The sequence below is a fragment of the Pelophylax lessonae genome, assembly GCF_965119305.1.
Source record: "Pelophylax lessonae genome assembly, chromosome: 4".
In the NCBI taxonomy this organism is placed as follows: domain Eukaryota; kingdom Metazoa; phylum Chordata; class Amphibia; order Anura; family Ranidae; genus Pelophylax; species Pelophylax lessonae.
The window spans coordinates 266135232-266151750 of record NC_138771.1 but is presented as its reverse complement, the minus strand read 5'-3'; positions in this window follow the sequence as shown (position 1 = coordinate 266151750).

Sequence of the window (16519 nt, the reverse complement as noted above, 5' to 3'; positions counted from 1 at the left end):
TTAAAATGTCACTCTTATGTTTTGTGAAGAATGGCCAGAATTACAGATCACTGGTAGATGTGTGGGCTTTAATAAATTTGTTTATCTTGCATGTTGCTAATCTCAATAAAAAAATAAATGCAAAATTCAAAAAATCATGCAAAATTAAAAATATATATTGGGGTGTTCCATAACTGAAGTTGGATATTGGTGATTTGTAACACTGTTTTGCGCCTTTTATTGAATAGTGGATGGGACCCTGGTGATTTAAATTTTTTTATGACATGATTCCCTAAAGTTTTTTTTTTTTATAAGGGGACCTTAGTTATTTAAATATACAGTGCAACAGCTACGGTTTTCTCCTGAGATTAGTGTAGGCATAATTTACTATTATTTCAAGATAAATTATTGGTCAGGTAGGGTTCTTCATCATGATGTGGCAGATATATTTTCATTATAATTAAGCTGTAATGGCTATTGTTGCTGCTGCTTTTCAGCACTAGCAGTGGTGGTAAAGCTATGATGCAGTAGAGAGCAGAGAGGTTCATCATTCTCAAAAACATTAGGTTTCTCCATTGCAGAAACTGCCACAAGTAGAGAAAAGAGCACATCCTGATGATATCTGTTCTAGAAATGTATCGCTGGGCAGGCAATGTGTATGTGCTGGGAGTGCACTCCTGCTGGACTCCAAGCACAAAGGCCGAGCTGCCAAAAATGGCTCTCGGTCATGAGAAAATATCAGTAGCTGGCAGGACCCGTTTCCATTCATGTCACAAATCCTTCCCGCCCCCCAGAGTGTTAAAAACGTTTAAAAGGGAGGTGAAGGTGGGCATGAAGGAGTTAAAATACCTGTGCAGTTTTGTAAAATGTTAATTAACTGAATTTAGCGGAAAAAAAAACTCCCAGTTAGCAACCTTCATTTCCTGCCTTGTTGCTAGCGTGTAAAAACCAGGGCTTTTTTTCAGTGGGAATGTGGGGGAACACAGTTCCGCCACCTCTGGCACTGAATGTATGTAATGTCTGGGAGGTGCTGGAGGGTCTATTGCTGGCTGCTGGGGGATCTGTTATCTCTAGAGGGGATACATTGTTGCAGGGGAACTATTGTTAATGGTGGGAGATCTATTGTTGCTGGGAGGGACCTAATATTGAGGGAGGAGTCTATTAATGCTAGCTGCCCGGAGATCTATTGTTTCTGGGGTGGTCTATTTTGCTGGGGGAGGTATTGTTTTTTTTTGGGGGGGGGGGTTACTGTTGCTGGGGGGATTTATTGTGTGTGGGGGGTCTATATCTGCTGGCTGCAGGCAATCTATTTTGCTGCTTTCCTTGTTATGATTTACAAATCCCATACAAATTACATAGCACCACAAAATTATACTTGGTTCTGTATTTTCCAAAAGGGGTGATACTGGGAGGTGGGTAGGAGGTGGAACCAAGCGACGGTGCTAAAAGTTGAGCATGAATCCAAATGGTTAATGACCGGAGTTTGCGAATTTACACATGATGTTGGAATGAGGAAAATACAGGAGAAAGGACAATACCCTTTGCAAGGAAATGTTCCCCAGAGCTAAGGGAATGAGATGACTTCCATGATCCAGTCATGTACAAACAAAAAAAGCTGTATTTATAAATTCCCTTGCATGTGATTGAATATACTTTTAAATTGACCTAAAGTGGTTCTAAAGGCAGGAGTTTTTTTTTATCTTATCTTGCCATTGTCATTTTATTGACACACAGAGCAGTGGCTTGGGTACTCCCATAGCAAGCTGCTTGCTGTGCGGGCAGGAGGGGGGCCAAGAGTGCTGGCGAGGGACCCAAGAAGAGGAGGATCTGGTCTGTTCTGTGCAAAACCACTGCACAGAACAGGTAAGTATGACATGTTTGCTATTGTGCTATCCTTGGCACAGTAAACATTAGGCGTGTGCATCTTCACTGGTCTCATGATTTGATTTGATTACAATTATCCTAATAACGATTCGATTCGATTTGATTCTGCGATGCACCATGATGTATCATGATGCATCATGATTAATGCCCACGGTTCCTATCCAAAAATTCAAGCAGTCAGAAGAACTTCATTTTTTTTGCTATTTGCTCTTAGCGCAATATCCTATTTGGGGAGGTGTAATGGAATCAGGTAGAGGGATGGTGGTGAAGAAATAGGATCAGGCAGAGGGATGGTGGTGGAGGAATGGGATCAGGCAGAGGGATGGTGGTGAAGGAATGGGATCAGGCAGAGGAATGGGGGTGAAGGAATGGGATCAGGCAGAGGGATGGTGGTGGAGGAATGGGATCAGGCAGAGGGATGGTGGTGGGTAGGTATGGACTGTGTGTTTGAGTCGAACGTAAGTTCGCCGAACACACAAACAAATGGGGCGCTCGGTGGAAAGTATGCCTGCCGATGAGTGCCCTATAATGCACTGCGCTCTTGCAGTGCATTGAAGCTGATGATTGGCCAAAGCATGCACCTTACCTGTATGCTTTGGCCAATCACAGCAAAATGTACTATCAGAGCTATGAATGGCCAAAGGCTCTTTTAAAAACTATAATTTAAAGAAAAAGTTTTTTGCATTGATACATGTCCCCCAGGGCAGTACCCAGGTCCCCATACACTTTTTATGGCAAAAGTATGCATATAAGCCTTTAAAATTAGGAATTTTGATTTTTTCATGTTTGTGTCCATAGACTTTATTAGAGTTCGCATGTTCGCTAGAACTTTTTCCCTGTTCGAAATGTTCTGGTGCAAACCGAACAGGGAGGTGTTTGGCCCATCCCTAGTGGTGGAAGGAATGAGATCAGGCAGAGGTATGGAGGTGGGGGGGAATGGGATCAGGCAGAGGGACAGTGGTGAGAGGAATGGGATCAGGCAGAGGGATGGTGGTGAAGGAATGGGATCAGGCAGAAGGATGGTGGGGGAGAGATGGGATCAGGCAGAGGGATGGTGGTGGAGGAATGGGATCAGGCAGAGGGATGGTGGTGGAGAGATGGCGTCAGGCAGAGGGATGGTGGTGAAGAGCTTGGATCAGGCAGAGGGTTGGTGGTGGAGAGATGGGATCAGGCAGAGGGATGGTGGTGGAGGGATGGAGTGGGATCAGTGACACTGGCACTCACTAGCTTTTAGTGTCAGTCAATTCCCCCTCCTCCATCATGTTTATTGTGTCTCTGCCTCTCTTCTCCCTCCCGGTGCCTCCAGTGATGCTTCTGCTGATGTAGGGTCTGCTCGAGCTCCTCCCCCTTCACTCTATTGGCAGCTCATCAGATAACTTTCTGCTTCAGTGTCCACCTGGAAGGGGAGAGGGTTTGAGTCACTAGGCCTCACCTCTGTGTTTCTCCAGGAGAGGCAGAGCGCCAGATGACATCATCGGAGATCGATTCCGCTGACTCACAGCATCGATGCCGAGCAGAATCGAGAACGTCTGAATCGCGATGCATCGATACTGCGATTATATTCAACACCCCTAGTAAACAACTATGTGCCTTTAGTAAATCATCTTGAGTGTGATTACTTTTAATTTATGAGAGACTTGGTGCACAAGGAATATAGATTACTGGGGCAAGAGGATTTATTTACATATACAATGGGATTAGGGAAATAGATATTGCACTTTATAGAATTGTTGTTATATTACTTATCAAGTTTATTTTATGTTGAAACAAGAGAAAAAGAAGGGGCTTTGGAAGGCCGGTAGGAAAAGGGAGGATCACAACTCTACCTCAATTGTTTCATAATATAAAACATATTTATTAATGAAAAAAAGGAATAAAATTGCATAAACATATAATAAAAAGCACACACAAAGAAATGGGGCCATCCTTCATACTGCCAGTATGAAGGCAGGCTCTCGCAATACTGGCAGTATGAAGGATGGCCCCACTTCTGTTGGTTAGGTGGGATGTACCCATGTTTTTTGCCCTGTAATGTATTTTGGATTTGTAAAGATCTGCCTGCCTCATATGGACAGCTTCCTATGATAAGGCTGACGTATCATCGTTACAGAACGTAAGAATGATGTCCCCACAATTTGAATACAATTAGCTGTATGCTAGCTATTAATGTGGAACACTATAGTGGGTTAATACTGGTATAGTCATTCAGGTCTGGAGTTGCCTCTGGTGTCTGCCTTCCTGCGCATGTGGTCAATCTGGTCTTTTATGCAGTGGAATATCGGCCTTTTTTTGGTCTCTCTGGCCCTAAGGAAGCCTTGCTGCGAAACGCGTCAGATTGCTGGGGACCCTTAGATCATAGAGACCACCATCATCTATTTGATACACAAGTATCAGCACTCCCAACTGGGAGTATAATTCTACACATGCAATTTTCCTTTGTGTGTGCTTTTTATTATATGTTTATGCAATTTTATTCCTTTTTTGATTAATCAATATGTTTTATATTATGAAACAATTGTGGTAGAGTTGTGATCCTCCCTTTTCCTACCGGCCTTCCAAAGCCCCATCTTTTTTCTTGTATATCTATATATGCGATTAGGGGTGTGGGCCATTCATCACGGTCATTTTTTGTCTGGTGCCAGAATGAAAATGTATGTGTCAAGATAAACAGGGCAAATTGAAGGAAAAAAATGTGCCCTTTGTACTTATTGCAAACGAGTTGTTTTAAAATGGTCACTATTCAAAAGTGAAAAGGGGATTCTTTTTATCTTTGATTAGTCTTTAAAATATGTATAAAAAAATTAAACAAATCTTTATTGATGGTACCTTGTTTGTCAGCCTCCCAAAAATATATGCCTCATTTCTACATCTCCAGTATAAGCAAAGGTATTGCTGAATAAAAAGACCTTTAGCTGAAATAGGAAAAATGGTGGTTAAGCCTCAGGACAGGCAATCACAGCCTCCACCACTTGCTCATTCCATGTTAGTCAATGAGGAAAACCACACATCTTATCTGAAGATCACTATAAAGCCACAGCTTGCAAAATGGTGATTTCTCTTTAGTGATAATGTGACAATGTAAGCCCTACTTTTGACCTCTACTACTGCCCTACTCCCAGGCCTGTAGTATCCTTAAATAGGTAAATATACAGTATCTAGTTACACTGCATGTAGACAAAACACTGAGTTTTTATAGGTTAGCAAGACCAAAATTAAGAGAAAGACAATCTGATAGAGACATGTTGCTTTAGTTACCCACTGTATATACCACAGTCAAAATTGTATCATACCCATAGATGCCATGTTATAAATGATAGAATAAGTGAATGTTACCAGATGTACCATGTTAAAAATTATTGGGTATATTTTTGCAAATACATAATAAAGAAATTATGCTTCACAAATCACAATACATATAAGTATATGCATCCATTCCCATTTGCTCCACCCAGCTAGATAGAAGCATACTATGAGCAGTTTAATTGCAATAGATCCCAGAGTGGTGTTAGGGGGAGATCAATAGAGTAACGATAATGGAGCAATGGTACAAAAAGATCCAAAAAAACACATACAGTATATTGCTACCAAAGAAATATCCATTGGTGTATGGACACTCATAAGAAGGTGGAGGTGAATATCATAACATTTCAGTGGAAGAGCCTCTTTCTGAAGTAGGATGCAACATAGCATAGTCATAGCAATGGCACTTATAGTGTTTAAATACACTCAATGGTGCCACATATCCCTAGTCCTGCCTCTCAGATGCAGTCTTCCAGCCACATGAGGAAGGTGCCACCCAGGGGTGGGGAAGCTGTCCAAAACTGAGAGGGGCAACAAGATAAACAGCAACAGAAAGGGGAAGTGAATTTTGAGCATGAGAAGTGCAATTTTGGGAGGAGAACATAAGCTACTTAGAAAGAACAAAACAAGTGTAAAAAATGTATAGATCTATAAACTGAATACCCTCTCTCTGAAAAGTATGAATGAGGATAAGGATCTGTCAGTCTTCATATATTATTACTGCTCCAGGCTATTTCTGATCCCTCTAGTTGGAGGTGGTTAGGTCTTTTATGTGTATATGGTTTTATGATTATTATTATTGTGGACACCTTGTATAGATTATAATTTTTTTTATACTTGTTTTATTCTTTCTAGGTAGCTTATGCCTTACTTGGGTCCTCTTTTGCAAATTGCATACCTCGGACAACGCCCCTGGTTGGCAACTTCTTCCAGTGCCTGGCAGACTGCATCTAACAGAGTGCAGAATGGAAATTACTTCACAACTGTTAAACGTCTAATGGCTGACATGGTATCTCATCTGCCAGAGGGAAGAGGCAGGGCTAGCCATCTTTGGTGTTGCTATCAAGGTTATCTAAACACTATGGGTGCCACTACTATGACAGCAGGATCTGACTTGAAAAAAGGAGTTCTCACCCTGAAACATTGTGATATCCACTTCCACCTGTTTCTGAATGTTCACATGCCGGGGGGGGGGGGGTATTTTTCTGGTATCAATATATGTGTAAAAATGTATCCTTTTGTACTGTTACTCTGGATCTCACCTTTTTACCGCTCTGTGATTCATTACAAAACAACCATGTACTCCAAGCACTCAAAAGCTAAAGATCATGTCCGGATGCAGAGGGTAAAAAGACCTGGGCTAACCTGTGCAGCTGCCAATGTACATTATGGAAAATGCAGCATATAAACACAACCAAAAATGTTGTCAGCGCTCGGCGCCCTGCGCAGTTACTGTAGGGGGGTGGACAACAGGTAATGATAAGAACTGAAGGAACTCAGGTTAGTCCATGGATGAAAAAAAACATTAGTTTATTATTCACAACATTGGGAAAATAGATCAACGATTAAAAAGCCATTGATACCAAGCTGGGTCCATGGGCATTGATGGGCTAAGGTTGTCCAGTGCCATAGAGGGTGTTTCTAAGAGAGGCACCAATCCAGCAAGCCCTGGAAGGTGGAAACTGAGCAGCTCGAGATGTCAAATGGGGTGCACTGGTGCGCCCAGATGATGTTACAGTTAGAACCCAGGAGGACCAGTATGGAAGCCTCAGAAAGCCAGCATAGAACGCAGGGTTATATGTTGTCCTGATGACGTGTTTCGTATGCATGCGCTTTGTCAAGTCCTTGGATTTCCACCTTCCAGGGCTTGCTGGACTGGCGCCTCTCTGAGCAGCCCCCTCCACGGCACTGGATGACCTTAGCCCACCAATGCCCAGGAACCCATCTTGGTATTGTAGGCTTTTTAATCCTTGATCTATTTTCCCTATGCTGTGGATAATAAACTAATGTTTTTTTTTTATCCATGGATTGACCTAAGTTTCTTCAGTTCTTATCATTGCCTGTAGTCCATCCCCCCACAGTGACAAATCAGGGCACCAAGTTAGTGTTATTGATATTGTATCGCTTTCCCTATTAAATGGCTATCATACACATACCGTATGTGCAGTACAGCTAGCTAGCCTATGTATTAGAGCCGCTAGCTCTCTGTCCACCAGCTCCCTTGTGGCTAGGGTATTCCTGTTGGTCTCCATTAGTAGCAGTACCCAATGGCACATTCTTGGTTGGCTTTGTGTAAAATATAAAAAAATAAAAACCAGCTAGTAGAAAATCAAATGCTTTATTACAAGTAACAAAACAGTGCAAAGTTAGCTGAGATATCATGTTGCAGTATAACATGGCATCTCTTGTAACAATCTATTAAGCTGAGAATAATATAATATTGCCAGACATGCCATGTTGCAAAATGCACAATAATGCAGCATCAGCAAATATGCAATATTACAAATGGCAAATGTTTCCAGGGCTGCTGTGTTACAAAAGACCAAACAAGGTCATGTTAACAAAGTGCAATGTTACAAAAGAACAATGAAAAGACCTGTTGAACTAGTCTGGTTTGGCCTAGAAGCAAAAGGATTGAAACGTAAGCCGCTTTGTAGAAAAGACTCCTTAGAGACACAGATATGTCTTCTCTGTCTGTTAAATAATAACATATTACTAAATGTCTAATTACCACAACATTTTGAAGAATGGCAAATGTGGCTGCCAAGCTACACAACCATGGTGTGGGGACTGGTACTGGTCATACATTAAAAGAAGCAGCATCATTCTACCTGGTTGATTTTTGCAGTGTTTATGTGGAGGCTGGAGCTCCTGTTCCTGCAGTTGTGTAACACACATTCCAGGCAACTCTCCTATAGACCTTCCAGGCAAATGATTTAACTAGTTACAGAGGATCCACCAGACAAGAAAGTAGAGCAACAAATAGGATAGCATGGTCTGGTGCCTTGTGGGATGGCTGGCTTTTTTTATTGCGGTGAATAATTGTTTTCATAGTGGATGTAAAACAGAATGACATTTAGTTTGCATACTGAACACTGTGTATAACAAGTATGGACGAGCTGAGCGTACCTGGGTTTTTGTTCAAGAATTGTTTGTCAATCCTAATTGGAGGATGAGTTCCAAAAAAACGTAATGGCCATTTTCTAGGCTACATTTATCAAACAAATTGCATAGAGGGCTGGGGACTTCCCCATGGGAAAATAGAACAATGTTTGGCAAGGAGTAGCAATTTTAATAATGCCTAAAGTAAAACAATAAAAATGGGAAATTCCTTTAACCTTTTAGCGCCAGCGCCTCCTGGACCTTTAAGAGCTTTATGATGTCAGGAGGCAGGACGTGGTTTAAGATCACATGACCACCGTGATTGGCTGTCACAGCGGTCACTTGGTCCGAAAACTCATTACGATTAGGAGCTTTTAGTTAGGGGATGGTAACTGTGCTGGGAGCGCACAGCGTGCACACTTTCAGCACAAGTGTATACACAGCCATTCACGTAAATATGTGGCCCCTCGGAGCTAAGGACCAGGCGCCAGGAGGCCACATATTTGTGTACAGTTGGTGAGAGGGGTTAAATAACATGCAGCAGGATGCCCTGAACCTGCCTGTGAAGTGGCACATCTGTACATTGTATACAACCTTTTACATAGGAAAAAAATTGTGTTTTAATTGCTGGTGAATGACAATGGAAATATAGTTACATAGTTACATAGTAGATGAGGTTGAATAAAGACATCAGTCCATCCAGTTCAACCTGTATAGGTGTGTGTGTGTGTGTGTGTTTGTCAGTGGTCTGCTCATTTCCCATAACCCTGAATGTTATGATCTGTGAGATGCACGTCCAAAAGTCTTTTAAAAGTAGCCATACTCCCTGCAGCTACCACCATTTGTGGAAGAGAGCTCCACATTCTCACCGCCCTTACAGTGAAGAACCCCTTACACAGCATATGGTTAAACCGCCTCTCCTCTAATCTCATTGTGTGGCCACGTGTCATCTTGCACTCCTTGGAACTAAATAGTTTTCTACCTATTCTAGGATCGCCATTGATGTATTTGTAGATCGCTATCATGTCCCCTCTCAGGCGGTTCCTCTCCAAGGAGAATAAATTAAGCGCTTGTAATCAATATATAATTTAGGTCCTCCAATCCTCTAATTAGTAGGGATGATCGAACTTTTGAAAAGTTTGGTTCGACCAGAACACCCAAACTTCCCGAAAGTTCAGCCCGGATTTCAGAACCCCATTGAAATCAATGGGACCCGAACTTCGGTAATCAAAAAACACCATTTTGAAGCCCTAAACCCCAATAAATGCCCCTAAAAAGTGCCTAGGGTTCTGTGTCATGCCCCAGGGACTATTAATCACACAAAAAAAGTTCTTAAAAATTGTCATTTTTGATAGAGAGACAATTATTGAAAAAATTATTGAAAAAAAAAATGAGATTTCTTTGGATTTAGTGTCTGGGGGTCTAAAAAGTGTACCTGTGAAGTTTCAGCTCTGTAGCATGTCCAGAACCAGAAAAAAGTTTGTTTGTATTAGAATTGCAGTAGAGCAGGATAGTGGCTTCGCTATTTTCACACCCGGCTTTTTGTTGCAGGCGTTTATAGGGCTTTTTTGTGGACGTGTTTGGAGGCAGGCATGACATCTGAACTTCTGTGTAGGGGTATATATACACACACACATGTATGTATATATACACATACACATATATAGGTGTGAAAGTAGCAGAACCCTATGCCTGCGCTAATGAAATAATTAGCAGGCATAGGGCTACGCTCCGATCACATCTATATGTGTGTATGTGTATAAATACATATAAGTGTGTGTGTATATATACCCCTATACAGAAGTTCAGATGTTATGCCTGCCTCCAAAGATGCCCAAAAAATGCCCAAAAAAAACACCTGCTACAACACACCTGGGCGGTTTTGTAGCAGGCGTTTTTCTGGTCATTTTTTGGGCATCTTTGGAGGCAGGCATAACATCAGAATTTCTGTGTAGGGGTATATATACACACACACATATATGTATTTATACACATACACATATATAGGTGTGAAAGTAGCAGAACCCTATGCCTGCGCTAATGAAATAATTAGCAGGCATAGGGCTATGCTTCTATCACACCTATATGTGTGTATGTGTATATATACATATAAGTGTGTGTGTGTATATATACCCCTATACAGAAGTTCAGATGTTATGCCTGCCTCCAAAGACGCCCAAAAAATGCCCCAAAAAAACGCCTGCAACAACACACCTGGGCATGTGTGTATGTGTGTGTATATATATATATATGTATATATGTATATATATATATGTGTGTATATATGTATATATATATATACTGTATATATATATATATATATATATATATATATATATATATATATATACATAAAAAGTACAGTAAAACTGCAGGAAAGGGCACTGGGGGGCAATGTAATGTGATTTTTCTTTATTTTGCATTGTATCAGTGTGTTTGGTGTGTTTTTACATTTGAATTTGCCGCCGGTTCCACCCCCCTGTGAACGTCACGTCGCCGGAGACGGAAGCCGGGGCTCGCAGACGATCGGGAGGAAGCTCCGCAGCCGCATAGCGCCCGCATACTTCGCTGGATCCCGGAGAAAAGGTAAGTAAAACCTCTACCAGGATCCAGCGATCTTCCTAGCGCTACCCCGAGTGTGGCTCGGGGTTACCGCTTTTGGCTCTAAAATCTAACCCCGAGTCAAGCTCGGGAATACCGCTAGGAAGGTTAAAGAGTCGCCTATGAAAAATACAGGATTGCTATTTCACAGGTGCATGCATTTTAGGGCTTAATATGTTGGGTATCTATTATATCTACCAAATAAAATTGATAGTATATCAAGTTTATGTGCCCTAAAATTAACTTTGTGTACTTTTTACTGAAATGTATAAACTATTGTGCTAATATTGTGTGACATAAAAAACTGGAACTACAACTATTTTATTCTCTAGGGTGTCTGTTTTCAGAAAATATATAATGTTTTATGTAATCTTCAGGCCTAAAATATTTGTTTATACATTTACGCAAAAACCCCCACAAAAACGGTCCTGGCAGGGAAAGGGTTAAAGGGCCATTGTGCCAGAAAAGTGTATTTAGGGATCTATTGCATTCATCTGATTGTGCTAGTTTGATAAATTATGCTTTTAGGCTGTATCTGTACAAGAGACCATCCATTCTAGATTGATAGTTGTTCATACGTAGAGATGGGCTGAACACCCCCCTGTTTGGTTCGTGCCAGAGCTCTCGAATATCGCAAAAGTTCGGACCTGAACTGCACACCCCATTGATATCTATGGGACCCAAACTTGAAAAATCAAAAGTACCCATTTTGAAGGCCTATATGCAAAAAATTGGCCATAAAAAGGTTATGTGGGCCTTGGTACTGCCCTAGGGGACATTTACCAATGCAAAAAAAACTTTTAAAAAGATTAAAGGTTTTTAAAGGAGCAGTGATTTTAATGATGCTTACAGTAAAACAATAAAAATTAAAAATTAATTTAAATATGGAGCCTGGGGGGTTCTCTTAGTCTGCATATAAACTGGCGCATCTGTACTTTGTAAAGAACCTGCTGCAGCAAAACTGACATTTATAAAGAAAAAAATGACATTTAAATTATTTTTTTTCTGCAAGCTTTCTTTATTTAGTAAACAACAGCTTGGGGAGACAGTCTGTTTGATAAGGCCACAATTTAGTGCACTCGGAACAAGATTATACATTTTTTGGACACATTTTTGTGTCTCTTTGGCAGACTTTACATGGAAATAACAAAGTTTTGCACCACAGTGAGCAAGCCTTTTGTGAAGAAGACACATTATAGTACACTCAGGCCAAGATTAACAATTTTTCTTAGATAAAGTCTGGTGTCTCTTTCAGAGACTGTGGGCAGAAGTAACAGGTGAAGAAAAGCTGGTGTTTGGGTGTTGGTGGTGCCTTCATACCGTAACCCTATAGAGATGCTCTTGATGAAAGCAAGAATTAGCTTTGCTGTAAAAAAAGCTGCAGCTGGGGGAACATGACTACCAATTTGTTGTTTATCAGTGTTCTCCCCTCTCTGTAGGCTTATGTTACTCCCTTCCTTTACCTCAGAACCAACATCAGAATCAAGTAATGTTTGTGCATCCTCAAGAAGCAAGTGGCTGATGCTGTGTTCAAATAACTTAGCGGACTCCTCCGTGCATGATGCTGGGGCTATGGCAGGAGTAGCTGTGAATAAAGAGGCAGAACAAGCAGATGCGGTGGGCTGCACACTAGTCTCTGCTTGGGTGATAGAGGATGAGAAGGATAAGGATGGTTTAGAAAGCCAGTCCACCACCTCCTCTTCCTTCCTGTGGCTGGATAGCACAGGAAACACCATTAAACAGGGACAAATGTGACCTACATGAGGATGGACCACGTCCACCTTTGCCTATGGATACAGATGCTGCTGGCCCCCTCATGGTGGCATGGGAACGTCTGCTTCTCCTTGTAGGCCTCCCAGACATGATGGGGGGGGGGTTATTACCCAAATTTAATAAAAACTTAGAAATGTGTGATTGGATACACTTTATTGAATAAAAAGTGTTATTCGGTGCACTTTAAATTGAGGACTGACACTGACAGAAATGTAAAAACTATAGAAAAATAAAATAAAAAAGGGGGAACACCAGCGTGCCAGTCACTGACAATTAAAAAGGGACAGAGAGGGGACAAAAAAAAAATGCAGCAACCAAAAAAAAAGGTATACAGCACTGTAGACAGCACTAAATGTAATGTAATGCTGTAATGCTGTGCTAAACACTGCACTACAATAACACACTACACTGACACTACACATAACTCATACTACACTATACTGATACACTATACTCATACTATACTAACACTCTACACTCACAATAAGTGAACACACTAACTCGCTCAGTTTGCTACCAGCGAGTTAGTGTGTTAGAGATAGATAATCTCCACTCCAACAACACACTGCAAAAGCTTCCTGTGGGAAGGAACCTTTTATATTGTGGGGTGGGACTATGAGCACTGAGCCATGATTGGACAAAGCCATCATCACTTTGTCCAATCAGGGCTCTGTGTCCTAACTGGCAAAGCCTTGCACCTGACCAGCTGTCAGGTACAAGGCTTCATCCAATTGGGGCCCTAGCATGCACTGTGCAGCGCGCAATTTCGGGAGTTTACCGAATGGGCGAACAGACGATGTTCGGGCCGAATTTTTGCTCAGCTCAAACTGTTCTCTCAACTCTAGTCATATGACCTTTCTTAGATGAGATAAAAACATATTTTTTGCATTTGTTATGGAAGTGTTGATCTGTGATTTGACCGTTTGAGAAAATTAAGTATTTAGTGCTCATTGTTACTATGATGTTGTTTATCATTTTGCCAGTGTATTTTGGTGTCATTTTTTTGGAGACACAATTAGCTCACAATATTAAGTGCAGTCTCAAAGAAAGAACATGTGGAAATACATCACCACAAGAAACACCTTGTGGAGGAGAGCTCCAGGCACTGCATCCTATACAGGTACTAACCCCTTCACACCTAGGGGTAAAACAAATCTCAATGCCTGTTCTGCCTCTCCAGTCTAAGCATTAGGATTTTGATCTATGTAACTTACAGTTGTGATGAGATAGCAATAACCCTCAATCTTAGCTGAATTAACAGACAGTGACTTAATCCAGACGACACCTTGAAGATCTTGTGTAAAGTTTAATCCATAAACTGTGAGGATCTTACAACAATGAACATTGAATAGGTCAAAAGATCATAATATGATCCACTCCATGAGACATGAGGCTGAGATGCATTACTGGAAGAAATGAACAAAGAGATGGAGCTATCCATACAGGATAAACTGAGCTAAGGGGATGGGAGAAACCAGGGACAGGAGAAAACATATAACATTTAAAGGCATACCACAACGCATGTGAAACATGACAATGCCTAAGCACAATTTTGCAACTTTGACATGTGTTAGTAAAACCGTACATATCATCGCAAACTACTTTGTGCAACCTGGTGGGTTATACCTTGTTTTTTTTTTTCAGGACAATTTGGGCTCTCATTTTGTGGTAAATGGTTATGGATAGCTCTTGATTTTTTTTTTTTTCTTATCAATGGAAAACCGGCTCAAAATAGTAAAAAAAATATTTTCTTTAAAATTTAGCTGTATATTTCTTGTTACTACCATAACCTAGGACCAAAGAACAACTAAAAAAAAATTCTCCTGCGCCTGACGGTCGCAGCAATACCACATATGTGTATGTTATTTGATATTTGTACCCGTAGTACAGCCTAGAAACAATAGTGCATATTTTGCTTTTTTTTTGTCCCACCTACTGACACTGACTGACACTGATACTAATTTAAAAAAAAAAAAAAAAATTCTGTCCAAAAAATACTGACCCTGACCATGATTTTTTACCTTAACCTTTGACCCCGACCTTGACCCAAACACTAACCCTGGCACTAACCTAGATCATACATTGATCTAGGTTTTTTCTTTATTTTTTATTTTATTTTTTAATATTTATTTATTTGTTTACACACTTTTTGCATGAAGGGACAAAGATACAATATATTTTTCCTCTCCATTCACAACAATCACCAAGTTCAGAAACATACAGTAGGGGTGGGTTTCACAGTGACTGATCACTGTGGTAGTCAATTAGAGGCTATCACAGCGATCAGTTGACCCAGAATCAAAAGTTCTGGGTCCCGATCGTTGGCGAGGGGCCCGGGTCTTTCTGTAAGACCCCAGCCTCAGTCCTCGGAGTGCACTGTATGGCGCGCTTCCAGCACAAAGGGAGATACACAAATAAGGGGTCCCACAGCAAAAAGTTCAGTGCAGTGGGGCCACATATTTGTGTTACGTCGGCATCAAGGGGCTAAGAAACAAGAGAAAATGCTCAGAGGAGCTGGGATTTTTAGGGTGACAATAAATGTGTTACATGATAAGATAAAAATCCATAAATCTTTATTTAATCCATATCTAACATTAAAATACTTTGATAAAATGTCCTAAAAACATTTAAACTATCATTCAAACAATATTCATGAAACAAACTTTGAATTAGAATGTCCACAACATTTACTGTAGGTTTTCATGGTGTAGCAAACTCAATATGTTTCACCTATTACAGGCTTCCTCAGGAGATATACAGTAGTGCACCAAACAATCTGACTGGGAACTAACTCAAAGAAATTCTGAAAAAACCAACATCTGGCAAGACAAAGCGATCAAACCCCCAAGGAACCAGGCTGGTATACAATTGGCTGCAGGAGGGGTATTCATTACCAGTTGACCTTTACAAAGATGTTCTAAAAGTGTGAGGGCGGCACCCAAACAAAAAACAACAAGTCACTACCCCCAAGGAGACCAAGAGGATATATAGTTTGCCACAAGAAGGATACCCAAAACCCGTACACTTTTAAGGATAATGTCACCTTTTTACAAACATAATAAATGCACATTTTTTTGCATGTAAAAAATATGCATTTATTAATTTTTGTTGTAGGAGTTTGAAAAGCATTGCACCAGTGATCAGCAGATCACTAATTTTAATGCAGGACTCCTGCAGACCTGTCAGTATATCTGCTTGCTAATACCTAGTACAGGCAAGCCGATACACTCTGACAGAAAGAATCAATGAACTAGCACGGCGCAATGAACTACCACGGCCCTGTTCATTGAGAACTACAAGCCAACAGCCGCTAAGCCTTTCAGGACATATAGTTTTCCATTCACAGAACACTGAAGCACTTAACACAGAACACTTAACATTTTGACAGCGGGCATGGGTAGAAGATCCCCGGTAGTTGTCAGAGTGGGGGATCAGGAGGTGCGGGGGCTGGTCCTTTCATATCATGTTACATGTTACACCCTGAATATGGGTGTAACATGTAACATGTTATGAACAGGAAAAACCCCAAAAATGTACAAAACGTGAAGCTTGACTGACCAATGATTCTCAACACTTGCTTGAAAAACCAGACTGTCTAGTTATAAGTTACAGCGCTTAGATGGATATAGGTTGCCGCCCCGCACCCATGTTTTAAAGTGTACCGGTTTTTGGGTATCATTCCTGTGAATAACCACATACCCTCTTGGTCTTATTCATGTTGCCCCAGTGAAGACGTTCATTAGAATGCAACGTATGTCGGGCGGTAGCTGTGATGTCTTATCTTCTGTAAGGACGCCAGACGCTGTGTGTAACTGATTTGCCTATAATATCCTTCTTTCTTGTAAGTAAATGTCTATACTATTAAATCGTTTTTTATGGA